Source organism: Mus musculus, chromosome 12 (assembly GCF_000001635.26).
Source record: "Mus musculus strain C57BL/6J chromosome 12, GRCm38.p6 C57BL/6J".
NCBI classification, from domain to species: Eukaryota; Metazoa; Chordata; class Mammalia; order Rodentia; family Muridae; genus Mus; species Mus musculus.
Genome location: NC_000078.6, coordinates 8,067,284 through 8,090,950, shown reverse-complemented (window position 1 = coordinate 8,090,950; position 23,667 = coordinate 8,067,284). Strand labels below are relative to the sequence as shown.

At 44.7% G+C, this 23,667-nt stretch overlaps 1 long non-coding RNA gene across 1 annotated transcript in view; it reads left to right on the top strand.

Moving 5' to 3' along the window:
- Positions 1-23,667, top strand: part of Gm33037 — a 165,202-nt gene that overhangs the window by 117,183 nt on the left and 24,352 nt on the right. Inside the window, exon 2 of the long non-coding RNA XR_381233.4 lies at positions 7,225-7,290. This is a non-coding gene — a long non-coding RNA (predicted gene, 33037). The remainder of the gene's footprint in view (positions 1-7,224; positions 7,291-23,667) is intronic.

Below are 23,667 nucleotides of genomic sequence, written 5' to 3'. Positions count from 1 at the left end.
GTCTACTATCTCTACAGATTAAAGCCGTTTTGGAACATGTTATGCCCAGGTCTACTATCTCTATAGATTAAAGCCGTTTTGGAACATGTTATGCCCAGGTCTACTATCTCTATAGATTAAATAAAGTCATTTTGGAACATGTTATGCCCAGGTCTACTATCTCTACAGACTAAAGTCATTTTGGAACATGTTATGCCCAGGTCTACTATCTCTACAGACTAAAGTCATTTTGGAACATGTTATGCCCAGGTCTACTATCTCTACAGACTAAAGTCGTTTTGGAACATGTTATCCCGTTTCCTGTTTGTGGCTGCCTTTGCTTTCTGTTATAACAGAACATTGAGTCGCTGTGAGAGGGCTCTCATTGTCTGCAAAGCCCAAATCATTGACCTTGACAGATGAGGTTTGGAGACAAATGATCTGGAGGCACAGGCACCTTTTTCTAATTTTCACAAGACTTTGACTTCCTGCCAAGGTGCCGTTTCACCCCAGTGATGATAAGCCTGCCTTTTTCTCATCACAGAGGTGCCTTCTGAGCTGATAACACTCTCAAGAGGCAACTCTAGTCCTGCCTCTAAGGACTCCCCTAAGAAGCCTTAGGGGAGCCAGGACTCTTGGGCCTTTACCCCAGCCTACTGCAGGCAGTTGCTGGACTCCAGAGCCAGCTCTAGGATGCCCAGCCACAGGCTTATTACCCAGCTAGGCTGTTCAGGGAGCTAGGGACTGGCTATTGCAGCTCCCAGAGGGGACACAAAAGCTTTCCTTGTTCTTTTTTTCAAATAGCTATGAAAGAGAAGGTTTGGCTTTGGCGCATTGTCACTGGCCATTCCAGGAAAAAAAAAAAAAAGTGCAAACTGTCTCATGACTTATTAACCACTTGTTTACACAGCAGGGATGATTGACACGGCTTATTTTTCTGCGGTTTTTCTTCTAATCTAAAGTGAAACATGAACTGTAGAATTCGTATGGTTCTCTTCACCTTTTGCAACCCAGAACCTGAGAAGGAAGTGCTGTTGGTCCTTTCGGTTGCCCAGACCCCATGGAACCCACTTAAAAGGACTGTGGAGTTGAAATCCCAAAGTATCCCTTATGTTCTTCAGGGAATCCCTGGATACAGCAAGACCAATGGGTTGTAGAATGGAAGGATGGAAGGAAATCAGAGGTGCCCTGCCTCTTGCCAGCTCTGGAATCCTCTGTCAGGCAGTTGAGAAACAACTCCAGTGAGGGCTGTGTGGCAGTTTTCCCAGGGTTCCTAGGAATTGGTGCTTCCTTTTCTCCTCAGCCTCCTGTGGGCAGGGTGTGTATGTCAGCAAAGGGTGTGAGCCCTTGTGATTCGGATTCCAGGGACTGGGGGCCTGGTAAGGATCATCATGCCCCTTTCAGCTTGCCTAACATGTGACTTTTACAAAGTTCTCATTAACGATCTTGTTGTGGCCCCCCTCCTCCGAGACAACATTGTTCTTCATATTCCATTAATTGCTGTATATCCCTGATAATTAAAGAAAAGTCTGTGGAATGGAAGGATAAATTGGATGGTCTGAACATCCTCAAAGAAACAGCATAATGGGTGCCTAAGAAGTTTTGGAAAAAAGAAAATAACTAAGCTAAAATCTGACAGTCTTGTTAAATTGTGCCACAAAGTGCCTTTGTGAAGCTGACTACACAGAATTTGAGCAAAAATGGGCAGAGCAGAGCAAAGTTTATGAGCACACTCTGGTGTTTGAGGCAGGGGAAGCTGTATCTGGGTAAGGAACTGCTTCTAGGTGCAGGGATATTATGGCTGTATTCCTTGGGAGACTGGGCTTTCTCCAGGACAGGGACTGTAGGACAAAGCACTGCTAGGTCACTTCTAAGGAGTCCACAGCGTTTGTCAAGCTCTAAGAGGACATACTTCATTCTTTCCTTCTTCTTGGTCTTAGGCCCCAACCTATGCTTAGAACCCCTGGGAATTGTGGGAGCTCTAGGACCTGGCCTAAATGGATCATGCAGGATATATCTGATCTCAGGATCTGTCTGAAGCCTGCTTTCTTTGAGAATTCCTGCTGTAATATCTATTCTTTATGCTCCCCCACCCCCAAATAAATATCTATCTCATCATTCCTGGAGAACCTCCATTGGCTATTGGATTCCTTTGTGGGAAAATAACTAGCCCTACTCAGCAAGAAAATCAATTCTCCTGGAGAAGTTAGAGGAGTATAGCTGCTATCAGGATACACTTAACTGAGTAATGTGTGTGTGTGTGTGTGTGTGTGTGTGTGTGTGTGTGTGTGTGTGTGTGTGTAAATGCGTGTGTACCTGTGTGTACCTATGTGCACCCATGTGCATATCCTCCTCTTCTGAGCCTCTGGGACTTTACTAGTGGTGGATGCACATACACTCAACAATATTACGACAGCAATTAAAACAAAGGGAGTTTGTGGCCTTGGAAGGGAGGACATTTTGTTTCCAGGAAGCATTTCTTACTCTGAGTCCCAGTGTATTAGTGACTTCTGTTGCTCTGACAGATGCCACCATGAACAGCTTAAAGGAGAAGGAATTTGTCTCACAGTATTAGAAGTTTAAGTCTATCACAGTGGGGCGGCCAGGAGGGGAAGGAGAGGGAGAGGGAGAGGGGGAACGGGAGGGGAGGAGGCGGGGGAGAGGGGGAGGGGGAGGAGGAGGGGGAGGAGGAGGGGGAGAGGAGGAGAGGGTGGAGAGAGAGAGAGAGAGAGAGAGAGAGAGAGAGAGAGAGAGAGAGCAGGTTCCTTCTTTTCTCCACTTTAATTCCAACTGTATTGTTAGCCCCTGAGATGATCCACCCAGTCAGGGTGTGTCCTTCCTTATTGAACCTTTCTGGAAACAGACACCCTCAGAGGTGGGTCTCATTAATCTCCTAGACTGTTAAATGTAAATATGTTGGCAATCAAGATTAACAAACAGCCTGGAAGAAGGCTCGTCCTTATCTGAGAATGGAGGGTTGGGTTTTTGCTCACCTGTAGAGATCTCTTTTTACTCTGTAGGTTATGATTTGGAGCCAGGTAGAAGACAGTGAAACTTTCTACCACTAGAGGTAGGTGGAGGTAGGAGGGAGAGGTGGTATTGTCTTAGGGTTTCTATTGCTGAAGATCATGACCTGTATAAAGGAGAACATTTAATTGGGGTTGGTTTATAGTTTCAGAGGTTTAGTCCATTATCACCATGGTGGGAAGCATGGTGGCATGCAGATAGATACAGTGCTGGAGAAAGAGCTGGGAGTTCTATATCCACAGGCAACAGGAAGAAATTGTCATACTAGGCCTAATTTGAGCTATAACATCTCAAAGCCTACCACCAGAGTGACAAATTTCCTCTAACCAGGCCATACCTCCTAATAGTACCCCCTCCCCACTGCTAAGGGCCAGGCATTCACACATAATAGTCTATGGGGACCTTTCCTATTCAAACCACCCCAGGTGAGGCACTTTCTTCTTAGAGGGGAGGAGCCAGGCTTTGGGTTGTACATCTGGAAGGAGTCTTCCTGGATTCATTTCACTTGAAGTCAGAGCCCAGGACTCTGAGAGTGCTGCCGGTGTGAACATGGTACATGCTAGGCGAGAAAAAGTCATCCTTTTAGATGGTTGTGACTGTTTCTTAGGTATGGAGCCTGGCACCACGTGAAGCATAGGTCTTTTGCCATCTACCAAATCTTTTGCAGAGCCAGATAGTTTGACACAGTGGACCCATGCTTCTTCTCTGCAACTATGTCACTGAGAGATGAACAAAGAATTCTCACATTTCTATTTTCCTACTGCCCACACTTTGCCTCTCTACTCTCCTTCATTTCTCAGACAGTCTCTTTCTTGGGAGTCATGTCTGTGAATTGGAAGCCACAGCTGACACTTCCTTGATGGCCTAATGTCTCCTTTGTTTTGCCAGGAATGCTGGACTCAAGGATCTCTCTGTCTCTGTCTCTCTCTCTCTCTGTCTCTCTCTCTATCTCTCTCTGTCTCTCTCTGTCACACACACACACACACACACACACACACACACACACACACGTCTCACTATACAGCTCTGGCTAGCCTGAAACTCAGAGATCTACTTGCTTTCTTTCCTGAGTGCTTAGATTAGAGGTGTATGCCATGACTATTGGTCTAGTGGCCTTCCCGTTTTAAGCAATTACACTCCATTAGCTTGATTAGCTTTGGACACAGGAGCCTAAATACTTGGGTGGAATCAGATGGAGAAAAGGTTGTATATCTACCAGGGCATCTTCTGAACAATGTAGTACTGACTTGACTCATTTTGTACTTCGAAGTGTGATATGACCCTGCTCCTAGCTGCTTGCTATGCCAGTCTTCTGTCTAGCAGATAAAATGGGGTGTCTTAGTTTTTGCTACTATCTTCAGTATTTTAAATAAATCATTTATGCCAACAACTGTGCATATTTTCTCTTTAAGTGACTAGAAATTCTTAAATGGCAACAATTGTCTTTAGTCTTACTTCCTGTGAAGGTTTAAACATATGGAGTGTGTGTGTGTGTGTGTGTGTGCGTACTATTAGGAGGTGGCTTTGTTGGAGTAGGTGTGGCCTTGTTGGAGGAAGTGTGTCATGGGGGTGGGTGGGTTTTGAGGTCTCATATGGTCAGGTCACACCTAGTGTGTTTCAGTTTTCCTTCTGCTGTCTGTGGATCGGGATGTAGACTCTCAGTTCTTTCTCCAGCACCATGTCTGCTTGCATACTGCCATGTTTCTCATCATGATGATAATGGGCTAAACCTCTGCAACTGTAAGTCAGATCCAAGTTAAATGTTTTCCTTTAAGTATTGCAATGGTCATGGTATCTCTTCACAGCAATAAAAGCTACCTAAGACACTTCCTTTTGATCTATCGGATTTTAGAGTCTTGCCAGAATTTCTTGACACCCAGAGGAACTTTAAGCACCAATGACAAAGGAAGGGGGAATCAAGCCTTATGGAGAATAACGAAAGGGAGGGGGCATTTATCGCACCATAACCTGTACAGGTGGTTTTAAATGTTCAATCACTGAATCATATTCCCTCATGCTATTGGGTTTCACTCAACCATTTTGAGATCAAGAGAAAGATAAATTTCAATTCATGGTCACTTTGTGTAGAAGAGTCTCCTTCCTTTAGTTTCTATATCTTCAATTTCAGATAATGTCTGTGCAATTAGAAAGATATCTGAAGCTGGGCGTGGTGGCGCTCGCCTTTAATCCCAGCACTCGGGAGGCAGAGGCAGGTGGATTTCTGAGTTCAAGGCCAGCCTGGTCTAAAAGTGAGTGCCAGGACAGCCAGGGCTATACAGAGAAACCCTGTCTTGAACCCCCCCCCCCCAAAAATATCTGACTGATGGGGATACTACTTAATGACATGTATGTATGTACATGTGTGTGTGTGCACATGTGTGTACATGCATGCGTGCATGTGTGTGTGTGTGTGTGTGTGTGTGTGTGTAGACCAGAGGTTGACATCAGATGGCCTCACAAATCAATCTTGTTTTTGTTTTTGTTTTTGTTTTTTGTTTGTTTGTTTGTTTTTGGAGATGAGATCTCTCCCTGTACCCAGAGCTCATTGATTTTACTAGATTGATTGGCCAGTTAGTTCAAGCCATCTTCCTGTCTCTACTCTCCCAGTACTATACCCAGTTTCTAGACACCCAGACTCAGGTCTTCCTGTTTAGAAGGCAAGCATTTTCCAACTGAGCCATCTTCCCAGCTCCAATACGTTCTTTTAGGAGAAACAAAAGAAACTGCTAAGTGGCTGTCATGTTTGACAAACACCACTAAGTAGTGGTCTTACTGACCAAGAAGGCATCAATTCAGGTAAGAGGCAGAAAATTTAACTTTCAAACCAGTTCCAACTCTCAAATCTCACAAACAAACAGGTGTGTGGTCCCAGAAGTGCAGTAGTAGCACTGCTAAGAGATTTGAGAGCCCAACAGAAAGCTTTCTCATAATCAAAGGGTAGTGTGTTGTCTCTAGATAACAGAGGCCAACTAAATATCAGTGATGGGGTAGAAGAAACAGGTGGCAATTTCTAGAAAGTGCCAGAGTCCTGGGATGGGGGAGACCCCAGGTGGCGTATGGGGACGACTCTAGCTGAGACTTCTAGTACCAGTGGAGGGGTATGGATACTCAAGTGGCCACTTCCTGAAGCCGGGCAGGACTCCCAGTGGATAGCAACCTACTCGCAAAACCTTCAACCCAAATTGTGTCCCGACTACAAGATGTGCAGGGACAAAGATAGAGCAGAGTCTGCGGGAATGGCCAACCATTGATTGCCCCAATTGAGACCTCTTCCAAGGGCAAGAACCAATCCCTGACACTATTAATGTTACTCTGTTATGGTTGCAGACAGGAGCCTAGAATGACTGTCCTCTGAGAGGTTCCACCCAGCAGCCAATTTCGGAAAGAGATACAGCCAAACATTAGATGAAGCGTGGGGAGTCTTATGGAAGAGTTGGGGGAAGGATTGAGGGACATGGAGAGGACAAGGACTCCACAGGAAGACCAACTGAATCAACTAACCTGGACCTTCAGGGGCTTCAATAGATTGAATCACTAGCCAAAGAGCGAGCATGGGCTGGACCTAGGCCCCCTGCACATATGTAGCAGATGAGCGGCTTGGTCTTCCTGTGGGTCCCCCAACAACAGGCACAGGGGTTGTCCTTGAATCTGTTGCCGTTGTGCCTGTGGATCCTGTTCTCCTAGATGGCCTCAGTGGAAGAGGATGTGCCTAGTCCTACAACTACTCTATGTGCCATGAGAGGAGGCTAATGGGGAGTATGATACCTGGAGTGGGGTTCCCCCTTCCCAAAGGAGAAGGGGAGGGTGGAGTGGGGAGAGATCTGCCTATTGGGAGGGGGGTGCATACTTGAAAGTAAAGTGAATAGATAAATTTAATAAAAAAATAAATTTTCTCTCTCTCTCTCTCTCTCTCTCTCTCTCTCTCTCTCTCTCTCTCTCACACACACACACACACACACACACACACACACACACACACACCTGTCCACATGGCTGTGAGTGTATACACATACAAACCTGATGAAGACCTAGTCTTAAATTTAATGAGATTGTTCATCTTTAGTATAAAAGTAATGGAAATTGTAGTTAGAGGAAAGAATGGAACAGAGTTAGATTTTCTTTCGATTACCAAATATCTAATAAAAAGAAGAGACATTTGTTTATTTGACATGAGACTAGTACTGAAAACCCTGGTTAGAACTCAATTCTCCTTTTCAGCTCAAAGAAGAGCTCCCTCCTGAGTGAAGCCAGGATAGTTCCCTCCTGAAGAGAAGAACTCACAGGGTAAGTCCCTCAGGCGAATGCAGAGGCTCTTCAGGGGCACATCTCACTCCTAACATGGATGGTAGGACCCGCAAAAGGAAGCTTTAAATACCTTTCTGCATGGTAAGCCTCAGAGACCATCCAGCATTCTCTCCACCACCACCCACCCTGTCCACCCCCACCCTCACACAGCCTCCTTGTCTCTCTGACATGATACTGGTTGCCAGGCTACAGAACCACCCTTTTGCTGCTCCACAAGGGTACACTCAGGCAACTCAACAATGAAAACAACTTGAAGGGAGACCAGCTGTACTTACAAATAAACATCCCAAGCACATTAATCTGCTGCAAGTTTTTATGAGGGGAAGCATAAAATTTTCAAATAAAGGGCTAATGGGAAATATGTCCAAAATGTTGGAATCAGTGATGCTCTACAGTAGAGAACTGCCGGGCTAGATCCATCAAGCAAAACGTTACTGGCGACTGATTGAGTTTTAAGACCCCTGGCTCTCCACTCCTACACCTGAGTTGTATATTTTATCTGAAGAGCTGTTTCATGTTCCGGACTCAGCTCTGTTTGCAGGAGAGCTGTCACAGTTTTATGGCCTCAACTTTAAAGAGCAGGACATTTCTTTCCTGGAGAAGAAGGCTAATAGGGGGTAAAATGCAGGGATTATGGGCTCTCCCACAAATCCAGGCGAGCAGATGCTCCTCTTTTTGTAATCAAATGAATGTTTTCTTTGGACCCAGCTAGCTAGGAAGACTCTCTTTTAAAACAGCCTTGGGAACAGGAGACATGTGCCAGATGGAGGAAAAGGGTGAGGAGAGCAGGTGTTTAGCTCTTAGGAGTACCTGCCCTCCTCCCTCTTCTGGGTACATAATTGTAGACAATGGCAAGGTGATTTTCTTTTTAAAGTGAAAACTGGTCATGGCGCATGGTTAGCCCTGCTCCCCATGCTGCCCTTCCTTCACTCCTCCTAAGGACCTCCTTTCTCCTCCACTTTGGGAGGGAGGGATGCTGAGCTCTGTTTTATAGTCCCTTCCCATTCCCTTCTAAGCACCGCACTAGTTCAGCTGGAGTTGAAGACCACCTCCGCCACCACAACTCTTCCTTCTCCCATCCAAAGAAGAACCCTTGAAACAGTGGAAAGAGCTTAAACTCTACACTCACCAGCTGTGTTTGGCCCTAAGTCACTCAGTATATTAGTCATGGTTCTCTTAAGGGATGAAATTGATAGACTGAATACATGAGGCATATATATATATGAATGATATATGATTTATTAGAGTGGTTTATAAGAATCTAGTAGTTGTTTAGTCCTTGAGATTGGATGTCTCACCAATTCCAATCTGGTGCTATAGTCCAAGTGGAGAGCTAGAGTCTTAGAGAGCTGCTGTTTTTCAGGCTCCATTGGAATCCAGCCCCAGCATCAGAGGAGATGAATTTGCTAGCTAGAGAGAGGATGAGCAGGCCAAATACAAAGGCTTCTTCCTCTCACATATTTTTTTGTGGCTTCTACAGAAGGTATAGCACAGATTTTGGATGCATTTTCCCATCTCACCGGGTGGTGGTGGCGCATGCCTTTAATACCAGCACTTGGGAGGCAGAGGCAGGCAGATTTCTGAGTTCGAGGCCAGCCTGGTCTACAGAGTGAGTTCCAGGACAGCCAGGGCTACACAGAGAAACCCTGTCTCAAAAAAACAAAAAACAAGAAAAACAAACAAAGAAGAAGAAGAAGAAGAAGAAGAAGAAGAAGAAGAAGAAGAAGAAGAAGAAGAAGAAGAAGACAATCTCTCGCAAGAGTGGCCAGCAGCTTGAGGTCTTTGTTGATTCCAGGTAGAGTCAAGTTAGCAACCACATTTAGCCTTGTTTACTCTGGAGAAGAAGTACCAGAACCACGGGGTCATTGTGACCTGCCATGGCATGGACTAGGTAACTGTTGTTTGGCTCCATGACTTGATTGTCGGTTATGAAATGCTTCTTGTTTCTGAGCTCCAGTTTCCCCCAGATGACGCTAAGAACCACTTGCTGGGATCTTAAGAGAACTAAGGGAAACGTGCACAGGGACTACTTAGCACAGTGGTTAACACATGGTGGGTACTGGATTCTCTGTTTTAGGATTACTTCTATTTGAGCAGAAATCAAGTCTGATTTCAAGCACATCATGAGAGGACAGAGCTGGCCAGAGCCAGGCTGACTTCATGATAGTCTGCAAACTGGCAGTTAGGGAGACTAGGCCTAAGTTTCTATTTCACAGAACTGGAAAAGTCAGAAACAAGTCAATTCCAGAAAACCCACCCCTCACAGGCAGCCTGCCAATCAGGAAGCTGCTCCACCACCTCGATTGAGCCCAGTGTAGCTAATCATTAAAGGGCACCCAAATCCCCCAGAGCCTTAACCAATCACAAAGGCACTTATATCCTTGGAGATAGAACCAACCAATCAAGGGTAAGAAAGATGAAAGTCACCCACTCCTACTGGTACTAACAGGCGTTAAATTGACCCTGCCAAGTTCACACTTCTGTCTTCCATCCTGATGTGTGGTAGATCCCTGCAGGCAAGTTCTCTGCTAAATCAACACTCTTTGCTGTTGTACACTATTTGAATCTGGGGTATCATTCTTTGCAAATCGCAGCCCTTACAATGGTTGGAGCCTAGTGAAGGCAGATGACTTCCTCCCCTCCTCACTGTGCTCTTCATGGAGCATTTGCTAAACTCTAACTCCAGTTCCATATGACCTTGGCTTGCCTCTCACCTAGGGGCAGCTTGTGTGCTTTGATATTCTCAGGTGAGCTTAGTTTGCCCTCCTAGGGTGGCTCTCAATACCTTCTAATTTTTTAGAAATGTATGAATCCTATACTGTCAAAGGATGCCAGCTCTAGCTTTCTACCCTGTGTCTCAAATGCAGAGTGGCTTGTCTGTTCAGCCTCTCTAAAGATCAATTTCAAGCTCCTATGGGATGAACAAATGTTTATCAGGAGGGGAAGTTCATTCATCCTGGATATTTCTCCTCCCTTCCATTTCTATTCTGAGCTCCAAACACTACTTTCATCACCCAATGCTCTCTAGTTTGGTATCATGACAGAACAGAACAAACACAAACAAATTAAGCACCTTGTTTGCAGAGACTTGGGAAGAATCACAGCTCCAAAGCTGGCACCAACACTATCAAGTGTACGCCGGTATGAATCATCCCCAGGACCACTCTCTCTGTACTGAAGTGGATTTAGTCCATCCCTCCTTTTCCTTTTCCAGCTCCCAAGGTTCTGCAGTTCTTCTCAGTTTTGAAGCACAATTTCCTGAGTGAGACCTTAGTAGGTGATAGGGGACAGCATTACCTAAGTCTTTTTACTTTTATATATTCCCATCACAGAATATAACCTTAATACAGACTAAAGGAAGGAAGTCTGCTTCACACATAGAGGGGATGTTAGAGGTGCTAGGGACAGCCACAAGTAGAGGTCCCAGGTCCTTTAACAACTGGACAGTGAGGAAGGGAATTTTCAGGACATTTCCTGCCCCAGTTACTGCTTAACTGTGGGAACTTGAAGGAGTACTGTCTGAATGAGCCTAGCCAATCCCTAGATTCATAAGAAGTAATTGTAGTCATCCGGTTGAAGAAGCCTCTTGAAGAGCAGTGTACACCTGGCTCTCTGATCACTTCAACAACTTTTGGCTGTAGCATGGTCCCGATTATGTTCATTAGAGAGACTGAGTACCACCAGGCACTAGTGTCTAGTCCAGGTACCTACACCTGGGACTGACAGGGACCCAGGGCTACAGAATCCCTCAGGCTGTAACCCTTTGGTTATGGTCCTTGTGGAATGGCTCACCCTTCCTTGTCCAGCAGAGCTGGGAAGATATCCAGGGCCAGCTGTGTGCTTTGGAAAGCGGCTTCTCTAATTTCTTAGCACACACTCTCTCTCTGGTGCAGGAGGATGAATGAGATCAACTTACAGTTTCACACCCTGGAACTCCAAGTACCAAAAAAGAGTCAGTGTTTCTTGGGTTCAAGATACTGATTTGGCTTTTAGCAAATGAGTACACTAACAAGCTAGAATCTGCAGGTCCTCAGAGGATGAATCTGGGAACTACAGGAGCAAAGGGTTTCCAGTTACCCTCTGGCTTATACTCAAAGTCTTCACTCTCTCTAAAGAATGGGTGTGAAGGCTCAGGCTACGCAATGGTCTGGGAATGGAGACTTGGAAGAGAGCATTGAGGTTCCCCAGGATTACAATACAAGCCTTTAGGCAGCAAGCAGGTGGTCAGAGAGAAAGGAAGGGAGAGGCAGGGTGTGCTGTGAGGGTGTGATAAACATGGAGTGCTGCTTCAAGATGCCTTGTCCAACAGCTGGAGGGCTATGCTCCTTCATCAGCGCTGCTTCAGACTGAATGTATTTTCCCAGAGTTCAAATGGTGAGGCTCCATTTCTCCACTATCATGGTATTTGGAGGTAAGTAGGTTTAGATGAAGTCATGGAGGTGAGGCCTCATGATGGGAAGAAGAAAAGACTAGAGTCCTCCTACCGTTCCATCACTATGAAGATAGGAAGCTTACAATCTACAAACCAGGAAGAGCGTTGTTACAGCCTTACCAGACAAAGAATCTGTTGGCAGCTTCAGAACTGTGATAAATATTTGTTGTTTAAGTCATCTACCTTATATATTTTGTTATAACAACTCAAACTCTCAGAGTCAAGTCTTGCTACTTTTTCCACTAGGGTTTGTAGGCCCAGAGGAACCCAAGTGATTGTCTCCTTCAGTCTAATCCTACTCCAAGAAGTGACATCATGACTTAGGGACTTAACCAAAGTCAGGTCAAAATCTTGGCTCTAAAATCAGAAAGGCATTGGCTTTTGTTAGTCACCAGTGTCTATGTGTAGGAGAAAAACAAGGAACAGAGTTGTTATTCAGATAATCTACCAAGCAAGCCCTGTAAGGAGAGAAGAGAAGTTCTTCCCAGGGATCCATTTTCTGGAGGGATGCAACATCCCTGAGCATGTGTTAGGGCTTCTAGACTACTTTGTGGAGACACATCAGGGCCATTGTTAACCATGCCCTTGCATAGCAGAGTCCCCTGTAGCTTTTGAATTCACAAGCAGCCTGTTTTAGTAGTAGCTCAAGTTCAACTGGTACTTCTTATTTGCACAAAGTTGGAGAAGCTCTCGAACATCTTTATGCTTGCCCTTCTTTACCTAAAAACCCACAATAGTACTGCCTTCCTGAGATGGTTGTGAAGGTACACACACTCCCCTCCTCTTCCCAGAGAATTTTGAAGTTATTAACTGTTGTGCTATGAATCCATGGTTCCCGCTCTACTCTTCTGAACCTTGCTATCCACCTTAACCACCCTGCTGAGCTCACAGCCTGCGGAGCATACATGTGGTATGCATACATGTGGTATGCTTTATTTTGTCAGCATGGTGTTTATTACAAATCTGAGCTTGAGTGTGTTTGATGGCCACACACTCTCCAGCTTGCTAGTCCCCTGAGCCTCATGCTTGAAACATTTATGGTACTTGTCATGCCTCTGTAGGCGCTGTTTTGCAGGCTTGTAACTACTTGTAGTGTGGAGATAAATTGGACTGAATGGGAATAGACCATGTGTATGCAAGGAACTCTGATGATGGAAGTGAGGACAGAAGTCTGGAGTTACTATTGAGGTGCCACTATGGCATTAGGATGCCTCCCCCCACCCCCTGCTTCTCTATGGCTGCACCCCATGTTCCCAACTTTGCTGCTGGGAGCCAGACAGGCACAAAGCACCGATGATTCATGTGTAGGTTCTCATATGTGTATGCCCATATGTACACTCATGCATGTGTCCCCACATTGATGAACTCTCACTCCAGAGCCATGAAGTGGCAGTCTTTGTGGCTGCCATACACTTTGTGATCCCCACCCACCAAGTAGCCCATTCTGATTCCTAGGTGGTGAGAGATGCTCCTGTCTCTGCTGGCATCTGCATTCTCACACTTTCTCTTCCATGACAGCTTAAGATGCCAAGTGTGGGGCCCTGGGACCAAGGCTTGCCCTTGACGGATGGCCAGCTCCAGCAGTTTCTTTTTGCTGTGGTTTCTTCACAGGGTGATTTCCCCCACTTCTGCTAGGATGCAAAGGTGGTTGCAACACCAGCTACAGTAGCAGGCCATGAGCTGTCAGGCGGCCATGGGATCAAAGGCCTTTTTCCTTGAAACTTTGGATTACATATTTTGAACTTTAAGATGAGAGCATCCTTCCCGCAGCTGCCGTAGTCTACACTAAGCATGGTGCTGTCCTGGCTTTGTAGTTGGCAGGCATGTCCTTGCCTCAGATCTCCTTTTACACTTGCTCCTTTAATAAGTTTATTTTGGAGTCTGGCTACTCAGATCCATTATCTTGATGGTCATAAGGCTTTCTCCCTCCCTCTGAAGTGTTTCAGTTCTAAAAATAGCCCCTTCCTGAACCAACCTCCACATATTCTGTTCCCTCATAGCAACCCATCACACCCTATTTAGTTAAAAAACTTCACATTTAGTTGGGGAAGGACCTTCCTCATCCTCTCGATCCTTATAATAGCTTCAGATGATATAACAGATTTCCAGTTGGGAATGATTTTAGTGTCAGACTGTAAAATCTAGGTAGATGGTGGAAGAAATGGGTAGAGCCTGTATTCACAACTGGCCTGAGATACTTTCTAGTACCTTCTAGAACACAAAGGTTACTCATCTGAGTGGATGGTTAGTTTTAACACAACCCAGAGTCCCCTGGAAAGAAAGACTGCATGAGGGATTACCTTGATCAGGTTGGCTTGTAGGCTTGACTGCAGGGATTGTCTGGGTTGGGGAAGACCTACCCTACATGCAGGCAGCACTTCTGCTAGGTAATGTGGACACAAGGACCTGTAAGAGAGAAAGCTGTTTCCGTATTTGCTCACTCACCTGGCTTTCATTCTTGCTGTTAAGTTCATCTACTCTATTGCTGCTGATCTCTTGTATGAGATAGTTGCCCGTGGATTACTCAGACCACATCAGGCAACAATAATAACTTTCTTTTGAAACAGTATGTATTCTATTGGTTTTGCTCCTCTAGAGCAGTGGCTCTCAGCCTTCCTAATGCTGTGACCCTTTAAAACAGATCCTCGTGTGGTGACCCTCCAAGCATAAAATAATTTTGTTGCTATTTCATAACTGAAAGTGAATCATAATGTAAATATCTAATATGCAGGATATCTTATATGTGACCCCTCTGTGAAGGGTCATTCAGCCCCCCCAAAGGGGTTGAAACCCTCAGGTAGAGGACCACTGATCTACAGAACCCTGACTAATACACATAGCAACTGAAGTTTGCTCTTTTTTTTTTTTTTTTTTTTTTTGATTCTGCATGGATGGCTCCTCTGACTAGGGCTGGGCTAACTTCATGGGAGAAAATTTACTGTTGGTTGTACTTTCAGAAAAATGCTTAGTCATAGTTACTCAGCAGCATTTCTGAGGGAATGCAAGAGACCTTTCTTCTCTCCCTCAACCACCTGGGGCAAGTCAGGACCAGTGAAGACAAAGATAAGATGTTTTTCATTTAAGCTAGACTGTGAGCTGCTAGATTTAAGGCAGGTAGGTCAAGGGAGGAGCTGGATGGTCTGAGTCTTCTAAGAGGAAGCTTTGCCCCTCTCCCCAGGATTCTGAAGCCTACCTGACTAAATCAGAATCAGATTTTAGTTTTGTCAATGAGTATACTTGACATAAATCCAAAGGGCACAAAAGGCTATACAGTGAAAATGTAAGTCCCCCACTGTCTTAGTTTTATTGCTGTGAAGAGACATCACCACAAAAGCAACTCTTATAAGGCAAACATTTATTTAGGGCTGGCTTACAGTTTCAGAGGTTCAGTCCATTATCTTCATGGCTGGAAGCATAGCAGCCTGCAGGCAGATGAAGTGCTGGCGAAGGAAATGAGAGGTCTACATCTTGATCTGAAGGTAGCCAGGAGGAGGCTGTTTTCTGCACTGGGTGGAGCTTTAGTCCTGGAAGACCTCAAAGACCACCTACACAGTGACACACTTTCTCTAAGGGCACACCTATTCCAACAAGGCCACACCTCCCAATAGTGTCTCTTCCCATGGACCAAGCCTATTTAAACCACTACATCCACTTATTTCCCATTCCTTCCTCCCAGTTTCTTACTCCAAAGGCAATGTCTTATGTAAATCTATGAAAGCAGCCTATAAATTTCTCAAGGTATAATCTATTTCTTCAAGATTATGCTAGCATTCTATATAAAAATTTTGTCTCATATTTTATATTGGACATCTTGAGGATCATTCCATATTTGGACACACAGAACTACCTAAATATATTAACAGCTCCATAAGTTGTCACTGTATATGCTTTCATCATCATCATCATCATCATCATCGAAAATATTCTCTCTCATACAATAAATTTTGACTCCAGTTTCCCCTCCCTTCTCTTCTCCCAGCTCCTCCCTCCCCCCACCTTCCCTAGTCCCCAGATCCACCATCCTGCCTCCCTTTCTCTTCAGAAAGGAACAGGCCTCTAAAAGACAACAGCCAAATGCAAGTAACAAGATACAATAAATCAAACCAATCAATGCTGGGCAAGGCAACCCAATAGGAGGAAAGAGTCTCAAAGAGCAGGCAAAGGAGTCAGAGACACACCTATTCCCACAGTTAGGAGTCCCACAAAACCACCAAGCTAACAGCCACAATGTACAGACAGAGGACCTTGTACACACTTAGGCAGGCCTGTGCTTGCTGTGTCCGTTTCTGTGAGCCCATATGGGCCCTCTTAGTTGATTTATTGGGCAATGTTCTCCTGGCATCCTTTATCCACTCTGGCTCCTGAAATCTTTCCTCTTCCTCCCTCCAATCTTTAAGGGAGAGACAGGATGGAGACCTCCTGTTTAGTGTCTCTCTCTGCATAATGTCTGGCTGTGAGTCTCTGCTCGTTGATATTTTTCTTTTTCCTTTCCTTTTTTCTTCTCTCTCTCTCTCTCTCTCTCTCTCTCTCTCTCTCTCTCTCTCTCTCTCTCTCTCTCTCTTTCTCTCTCTCTCTCTCCTTTTCACTGTCTCTCTTTCTTTTTGTGCCAGTCGTGTTTGGTTCTACCCTTGGTCTCTGTACTGTGTATTAATTTATTTCACTCTCTACTGATGTCCCTTTGGGTCCATGCTAGTCTTTTGACTTTGAAAGAGCAATGTTGCACCAGGTGTCACAGATACTAATACATAGGCTAAAGCTAGAGGTGGCATGTTGGTCTAGAAACATTGCCCTTGGAGTCTTGATACCAGTTGCCTCACTGTCCTCTATAAAATTTTGGGTGTCTTCCCAGCAGTGCATAAAAATGCCAACTGCCCACATCTGCACCAATAGTACAGTAACAAGATTTCCAACTCTTGCCAGTCTGTTCAGTGATGATATTTCATTGTGGCATTAATTTTGATTTTTATGTAACGGTACTGTTTTTTTGAATCTTTCATGTATATGTATGCATTCTGTGTGTGTTTTTTAATCTCTTTCTCCACGAGTCTGTTCATCTTCTCTTCCCAGGTTGGTATTGTGTTATTGCTCTTTCTCTGTTGATTTGCTGGTACTTCTTGGATAGGGCACTTCCTTCGAGGTGCTTTATATTTCCAAGTGGAAAGACATCATTGGTTGGTGATTTTGTCTCACTGTGACTCTCTTCTACTCATTCTCTTCCCCCGTATGAAGGAGAAGTCAATTATCCAGTGGCTAAGTTTGCTGGTTAGATATATGCCTATCTAGCTCAGATACTTCTCTGTCCCTCCCTGCTTTTAAAATTGTTCTACATGGAACAAGCACTTCAGGTAGCCTCTGGCTATATCCTAAGCTTAGTCACAAAGGTCTTACGCCTGCCAAAAGAAGTCTGTGGGCTTTCAGAGCTGATGGGTAGATCTGCAACACTTTGGGATTTAGAACTGGGAGATCTGTTTACATACAAAGGTTGCCTACCCCAGTGGCTCCATTGGTAAGAAAATGATTTTTTAATATTAATCTGCTTACTCCTTTGTAGATAGAATTTTAACAGGACAGTTTGTTATTTATTAGATCTCTCAAATGCTAATGAGCATTAAAAAGTATTAAAAAGAATACTCTTCTCTTCTCTTCTCTTCCCCTCCCCTCCCCTCCCCTCCCCTCCCCTCCCCTTCCCTTTCCTTTTCTTTTTTTGGCCTGTGGTTTGAATCTAAGTCCATCTTTTCAAAGACTTTACTTTAAAAATGTTTTTCCTTTGAGGGTATGATTTTCTTCTTCATGTGGAAAACTAGTGAAATTGATCAACCTCATATTTTCTGGATATTGAGACTTTGTGTTATGCTTAGAAAGTTCTTTTGTACTATTATTTTGTACTATAAGATGCATTCTCACATATTTCCTTCAGGTAAGTAAGTCCCTGTTTCATTTTTCATGTTTAAGCCCCTGTGAGGATCCTCCTTGGCACGGTAAGCTTTGGAGAGATGGTAAGGAAGGAATTCCCCAGGGCAGCTGGAGAACCTCCCTGGGACCAGAAGAGGAAGATACCATCACCACCCTCCCTGATATCAGTGATATCAGGATTCGTAACTCTAAACTCAGGGCTCATTTCTAGGCCCACCATAATTCAAGCCCAGCTTGCTTTCAGTGAGGCAACAGCCAGGAAACAATAGCTCCCTTTTAGAAACTGATGGGCCTCAGAGCAGACCATAGAAGGCTTCCTGGATGCCCTGAGTCTAAGTTTGCTAGGCCCCTGCCTCTCTTGAGATGACTAGGAAGCCAAGGCAAGCCTGTAGCTGTGGCCTTGAAGAAGGAACATTTACAGCACTTTGCCTCCGCTCTTCTGATCAAAATCAACCCCAGGCTGCAAACGTGGGATCACTTAGAGACCAAAGTCTTCCTGCATCAGGTCCTTGTTACTCTGCAAGTTCCTTTCTCATGTTATAAAGGAACATGCCTTCCGGGGAGCAAAGCAGGCCATGTGCTTCTTTCCATGGGCCCCTCTGGGCTCAAACACTGAGGACCACATCGGTTTATTTCCCACCTGTCTGTTCACAGCCCCTCCTTCTGCCCACCAACCCATCCCAAGATCATCAGACAACCTTGAACTTTCTGTTTTTCATAAGCATAATTAAACACGGAGACATTTACTGGTCTTCCCCTGATTCCTTATTTGAAATAATGTGAATCTGGATGAACGTGAAGGTGAATTTTGTAGGTGTTTGTTCTGTGTTCATTACCATTTTATCTATTGCACTGTCTGTTCCTATGGCCAAAATAAAATTTATGTGATTTTTGTTCATTGTTTCCTCATTCCATCTCCCTTTCCTAATCGTCCCTAGCAGCCCCAATACACAGTTGCACTGGCTGTGTACTAGAAAGCTCCTTGGATACTGCTGATGTTATAATTTATATAGCTGAAAGTTAGCACAGAATTGGACTTGCAGCCTTGCAACTATCCGTCTTGTGGTCACAATTTACATAGGCAATTCTAATTCTTCTGTATAATTAATGACTCATATGTTATATCCTGGAGCCACATGGAAAGGTTTTTCGGGTTACCTGCTGTTCTGTATTATCCATGCTTAAATCTTACACTAATGCATGTGATTAAGAGTTACTTCTGCTTTGTCAGTTGAACCAAATTGAGAGGGTAGGAGGGAAATGTTAGCTCCACATTGCACATTGACGGGTGTGGATGTGTGTGTGTGTGTGTGTGTGTGTGTGTGTGTGTGTGTGTGTGTCTGTCTGTCTGTCTCTGTCTGTCTGTGTGTGTGTGTGTGTCTGTTTGACTCTGTCTCTGCATATGTGTGTGTGTATATGTGTCTGTCTGTTTGTCTGTCTGTCTGTCTGTCTGTCTCTGTCTCTGTCTCTGTCTCTGTGTGTGTGTGTTATTGTGATACCACTGGGGCCAAGGAGGTCAGGATGGTAAGGACTGGTTCTGAGAGGGATCTATGCATTTAAAATATTTTATCTGCGAAGTTATTGGTATTTGGGTAAACTGCAGAGAAAACTTTTGTCCATATGGGAAAAATATTTGAGAGAGGCTTTTTTTAATTGCCCTGGGGCCCATCAGCTCTGTAGCCAGCAGGTTTGAGTGGAGTTTTTCCTGCAGTGAAGCTGTTAGCACACTGTCAGTTCAGGACAATCAGGACCAGTCTCAGCCTTCTGCGGTAGAAGCAGGAACCACGAAGGAATTGCTTTATGTGACACTGACTACTGGATAGACCTGCTTAAAGCCTGTCAATCAAAGACATCTCTTCAGAACTGGATCAAGGGAGGTCAAGGCGAAAGAATGTTTTAGGATTTTCTCTGTTAAAGAGGGTTGGCCGTGCCTAGGGCCAAGTGTGCAGTGGTAGAGGAAACTGAGAATTTTATGGTGTCTTCTGCCTTGCTGCTCTGGGTTCAAGCCTGTTTCAGCTCTACATATTTCCTGTGGGTTCTGTAGACTATCCAAGTCCTACTTTTCCTAACAGCCCATCTCTACTTAGATCTATCAGTGTTGACTTCTGTCTTATGTGACTAAGGGTCCTGAGAGGACTTCTCTCTCTTTATGGTCACTGTGACCCTTTCTGGAAAGCAAATAAACCGTCTCCCTGGTGGAGGGGAGAGAGGAAGCCTTTATTTTTGATCCCTGTTTGCCCATTTCCTTGGCATAAATACTTTCACCCACAGGCAATTATGAAATGCCAACTCCTTAACTCAGACCTTACAACATTCCTGAGCACGTATTCATTGGAAGCGATCCCAGACAGCTCCAGCACTGCCACTGCGTCTTGCAATCCGGAGGCTCAGCACAGGGCAAGAAGGGTGTTGCTGGAATATGACTTTTACAATTAAGGTTACACCTTTACAGAACGGATTGTATAGCATCCAGAGAGACAAGGTGAACAAAATCTAGTTGGTGAACATGGGAATTAGAGTTGAGGCCGGGGCCCAACACTGTGCAATAAATCACTGTGAGCCTCTTTCCTCTATGGGAAGGGGTATGTGTTAGCTTCTATGCTCTTTACACTTAACAGAAACAGCTTAGGGGAGGGAGACAGGATTTGTTTTGGCTCATGGTTTCAAACATTTCCCTCCATTCATCTATCCATCCATCTATTCTTGCTTGGTCTCCTGTACCTGAGCAGGATGCTATAGTCATGGGAGTGTATAGTGGAAAGAAGATACCTGCTGCATGACTAACCAGAAATAAGAGAGATGGAAATGCTTTTCCTTGCCTGCCTTTCTCCTTTCTTCTTTTATTTCTTCTGGACTCTAGCCTCTGAGATGGTATTGTCCACACTCAGGGAAGGTCTTCCCTGGAAGCAATCTCATAGACAAATCTAGGGCCATATGTTATCAGTCTCCTGGGTGACTTCAAATCTAGACAAGTTGACAATGAAAACTAATTATTACAGTTTTGACTATAAACCCTGATTATCTTTGTTTTGACTCTAAACCCTGATTATTAGGATGGCACCTGCCGTGGTAATGTCGTAAAGTCCTTCTGATAAGCAGGCCCTCTGTGTGAAAGCCACGGGAAGATAGTTCTGCAGGGAAAGCTGGAGCCGAGGGACCGATTCTCAGGGGAGCATCTCACAGTACACGCTTGGAAGCATTGGCGCAGGAAAGGTCTGCTGTGTGTCTGTGCAGTGTGCATGCTGTGGTGGAATTGGACCCTGGGGGCTTTCAGCTCTGTGTGGCTCCAGGCATGTGTCTTAGATTACTGGTCCTCAGCGGGTGAGCAGACAGCAAAACCCCGTGTTAGAGGACATGACAAGGATTTGAATGTTTAATAAGAAAAGGATGGTCAAAACATGCTACAAGAAATCCACAAAATGTCACTGGCATCAACTGTCTTGTTCCCTCTGGCGTGTGTTGACAGGGTTTTGTAAATAGTCTGATTAATCCATGGCCTCTTGTGACCTAGAAATTCACAATTGGGATTTGGTTTGTTCCCGGGACTTAACATGTTGGCCAGTCAAAGGGGGCACATGATGATTTCCTGGCCTTAACAACAGAAAAACCTTGAAAATAGCTTATGGGCTTCCAAGAGCCACTGGCATCCACACGCTAGCAAAGGTCACCCTCCTTGGAGGTCTGAGATACCTGGTATTCTATGACGTGTGGGGTTTCAGGCATTCTAGTTGGAGAGTCTATAATTAATTAGGACAGAGCAAGCATCAAGTGCCAAAGCGATGCCACCTGACCACTCAAGGGACTCAGATGTACCCTTCAACTTCTTTCTCTCCTTGGCCTCTAAAAGCATCCCATTGGTGTCAAACCATAAAGCACTAGGGGCAGGAATAGAGAGGTCTTCACCAGCAGCCTTTTGTGTATGAGCCCTGTTAGTCCAATCACTCTGAATTCAAAACAAAAGACTGTGTCTTAGCTCACTTTTGCTAGAACCACAAGGTGTCTCAGACTCTTGGTTCAGATTCATTCCTCACATGAGCCCCACTGACATCTATCAGTGAGTTCTAAAGGGTCAAAGGGCAGCTGATGCTATCTCAATCATCCCAAGCGGCTGAGTGAAGTCTGCCACCATTCTCTGTACCCAAGGCTCTCACAGGGACCCAAAGTGCAGATATTGAGAGAGAGAGAGAGGTCCGATCTCTGACAAACATGCTCACTTGCTCCCTGACTTGCTGCCTATTTCCCTGGAACCTTTGGCTGAGAACCACAAGTGTTCTGATGAGAGAGGCAAGCATGAGTTAGCAACTTTGGACTTGGCTTAGGCTATATATACCTTTCTCTTATACTCATGCACTTGGCAGGTCAAGAATCTTATGTGCAAGTACTGTGTGTATACAACAGTGTCCAAACAATGCACCCAGCAATCTGCCAGCAGCACCTGAAACAACTTGTATTGAGATGCACATATACCAGCTTTAAAAACTGGAAGTAAAGCCGGGCGTGGTGGCACACGCCTTTAATCCCAGCACTCAAGAGGCAGAGGCAGGTGGATTTCTGAGTTCAAGGCCAGCCTGGTCTACAAAGTGAGTTCCAGGACAGCCAGGGCTACACAGAGAAACCCTGTCTCGAAAAACCAAGGGGAAAAAAAAAGATGGAAGTGAATCACTCAGCCATGGGCTGACTCGGCTTGAACTGATTTTGAGTGTATGGGTGATAATGGTGAGACTGAATACTCACACGAACTTTTAGGGAGAGTCCCTTATTTATCACCTTATGCCTATACATAGTTGAGTGTGCATATGATTAAAATCAGATACATCATGGGAAGGACATACATAGTAAAGAAACAACTTAATCTGTCATTCAAAATGGGGAATGACCCAAACTCTAGTAACTAAGATCCTCTTTCTCTTGAACCCCATAAAAGGAAGTCACGAAGACTAACCCTTATGTATTTTCAACTACATAGCCTGCTGGTCTCTGATTCCGATCTTTTCTATTGCTTTGCTTTAAATAGAATTTCCCTGCTACTTTGCAATCTGTGTGGGCGTTTGTTTCCTTCAGTAAGAGGACAAGATTCTGGAATACCTGGTCTAGATCCTGAGCACTGATAACCCTGAGGGGAACTTGGAGAGAACCCTCTGGCCTTCTCTTTGAAGAACTGGACAAAATGCCATGTGGTTGCAAAGATAAAATGAAGGTATGTGCTCCAAGGCACATTTTGGGGGACAGCAAATTCCCAATGTATTCATTTTTCACCATTTAAAGCATGCTAAAGTCTATCTATTCACGTAGCCTTGGATTAATGTGTCCAATATCAACCCAAAGTTACTATCAGTCTACGTTTACAACTTTCACAGCTCCCAAGTAATCCCTTCCCTCCAAAGCGAGCAAGCGCCAGGTATTATCAGCTAGAGACTGGAAGGCATCCCAGAGATGACTTTCCACTGAGAAACTCACACCCATCCCTGTCTGTGCTGGAGGCGAAAGGCAGGAACGAGAGTCCCCGAGGCCCAGATTATTATGGGATCTTCTCATGACATGGTTGCAGCATATTCACATATGAAGTAATGTAAGAAGGGACTCTTGGATGCTGCTCTGAATACTATAGGCGCTTTGGACACTGAGTAGCAGCGGCTGCTGGGAGGATGCCCAGGGATTATCTTCTTTCAGTTTCTATGCCACTCAGAGCATTCAAAGCGACGATATTGACTGTGCTAGGGAAAGCTTCTGTTGAAAATCAGGGTATTCAACAGTTTGGCCAAGTTAAGACCCAAGATAAGACAGGTCTTACCTAAAAGAGAAAAAATAAACATTTGTAAATTTCTGCTTTTTGAGCCTTTGTGGTTGATACCAGCAATAGTCATGGTACTTGGGGTGTAGCTGTTGATTTGGGGATCACTGAAGTGCTCATGAGCGAGGATTAAGGCATGGATTTCCTCCTTTGATCTGACCAATCCCATGAATGTATGCTCTTGAGTGTACATGCATGTGTGTGGGTGGAAGGATGAGAG